The following is a 2,124-nucleotide window of genomic DNA, read 5'->3' as shown; positions in this document are numbered from 1 at the left end:
GAATTTGCCAATGTCTGGGGACAGTTTGGTGGTGAGGCTGGGAGGGTGAGGGCGTAGGTGCCTGTGATGTCTATGGAGCATCGACGAAGGCTGCTCCACATCCTCCATGCACAGGACAGCCTCCACCCAGAGAACTGCCCGGCCCCGAACCTCAACAGCGCTGGGGTGGAAAGCCTTGTCTAAAGGGACATCCGATGAGCCTCAAGAGAGTGGCCAGCCCTGGGGCACAGACACGACACCACGGAAGCCGCCCCGGCGGTGCCGGGAGCAGTGGAATGAGAAGGTTCTCCGTGAGGGACACGCTTCATAGCAGGGGCCTACAGTTCAAGTTCATCTGGCTGATCAGCGAGCTTAAACAAATCAAGGGCAAGTTCCATCCTCATGTGGACACGGACAAGGACAGATCCCACAGTGAAGTGGGCTGTTTGGGATGGTGGCCGTTCCCGGGCAGGCCGGGCCTGCGGTCAGCAGGTGTGTTCAGGTTGGCGTATGCGTGTGTTGGAGGGCACGGAGGGCAGACCAGTCCCCACCTCCCAGCGCGCACTGTGCCCCTGCTCTGAGCACTTGAGGGTCTACACGCCTGGGGCCTCTGCAGACGAGGGTGCGGGCGTTCATGTCCTTTCCCAGAGCGGCTCCTGGGCCCGAGCCGGATGGATGTGCCCAACGGCGGACAGACACCTGCGTGTGAACATCCACCCACGCTCAGTGTCAGTGGTTAAGCAACGGGAGAGGAATCGAAGGTCCTTTCCCGTGCGAACCCGGAACGTTCAGGAGATGTTTACCCGCGAAGCACAATCCCAGCGTCCTGCTAACACCAGAGCTCTGTGCCGTGGAGGTGTGAGCGGTTGTGAGCGGTTTGCTGTTGCCGTGGAGACGACCACTGCGGCCAAGTTCTTTTCCAGCTTCAAGGACCTAACTCCAGACATGCAGTCTTGTGCAAGGACAAGGGCCTCCGCCGTCAGCGCAGGTGGCAGAGGCCGAGCTCCAGGCACCCGTGGTCATCAGACGATGCGGGTGTAGACGTCCTTGGGGAGGCGACCCCTGCACGGTGGACCCTGTTCCTGCAGGTGCTCCCTGCAGGCCCGACGTCCTCTTAACGGAGCCGGGGGAGGGCACCGGACAAACACAGCAGCCCCCAAACCGACCTCCTCCCGAGGCGGAGCTCAGACACGACACCGAATGCCACCCTGGGCCCATCTCCCTTTGCAGATGGGACTCTGGGAGTCACTGCTGGTGCCACCCGAGGGGAAACAGGAACTCGCACGTCCGCCTGCAAGCTGGCCAGCGCCGGGGGCTGCAGGGGTTGGTGGGCGGGGCTAAACGACGTTGCGCTTCTGAGAACAACTGTATGACCTTAAAACAATCCCTTCAGCTTTTTGAGCTTTCGTTTCCACTTCTACAAACAGAAAGCCTGAGATCTTTCCCACATAACTTCACGATTTTTCGGTTCAGATGAAACGGGGAGAAGGTGCCTTGTAAACTCTGCCACGAAGGCCCCTCCTGCCTCCTGCCGCCGAGCAGAGGGACAGTTCGGGGACGAGGGCCATTCACTTCCCTGGCTGCTACGAGACCCTGAATGTGGAGTCTTTTCAACTGAAATGACGGATGATGCCCCCAATTCAGTAGGAAACGCCCGAGCCAGGTGCTCACAGCTCCTGGTGCCTCCATTACCCCAACGGCAGCGGGGAGCGGGCGGCCTCGGGCACAGCAAAGAACCACGTCTGGGTGATGTTCTCCCAACTCCAGAGCTGTCCTGGAGCTCTGGGACGAGGAAGAGCCGGGGCCCCCGGGGGGATGAGGGGGGGGGGGTCACAGAGCTCACCGGGCGGGGGCTCTGCTCTCCACGCCGGGGTCGCCGGGGAAGGTCATGGCGGTTCCCCGGTGCCCTGTGTCGGGCGCTCCAAGTATGTGTTCGCAATGTGACAGATTTATGACAGCAATTCGTCAAAGTGCCAAGAAGACACAAGACAGGACACCGCGGACCCCGGGCGTCGGGCGCAGGAAGTGAGGCGTGTGCTGTGGTGCCTGGACGCACAGAAGCGGGCTTGGGTCCCCCGGGCCGTGCCCCGCGCCCACCGAGAAGCCCGGTGGGGGCTGGGGCGGGGGCGTGGGGGTGGCTGGGGG

The 2,124-nt window shown here is 62.2% G+C and overlaps 1 protein-coding gene across 1 annotated transcript in view; it reads right to left on the bottom strand.

Moving 5' to 3' along the window:
• The window catches only part of RPS6KA2 (ribosomal protein S6 kinase A2), a 151,428-nt gene that overhangs the window by 47,063 nt on the left and 102,241 nt on the right, over positions 1-2,124 (bottom strand). The window lies entirely within an intron of this gene.

Source organism: Crocuta crocuta, unplaced genomic scaffold (assembly GCF_008692635.1).
Source record: "Crocuta crocuta isolate KB4526 unplaced genomic scaffold, BGI_CrCroc_1.0 scaffold506, whole genome shotgun sequence".
Lineage (NCBI taxonomy): Eukaryota > Metazoa > Chordata > Mammalia > Carnivora > Hyaenidae > Crocuta > Crocuta crocuta.
Note: the sequence above shows the minus strand (reverse complement) of the source record. Positions and strands in the feature narration are given on the sequence as shown.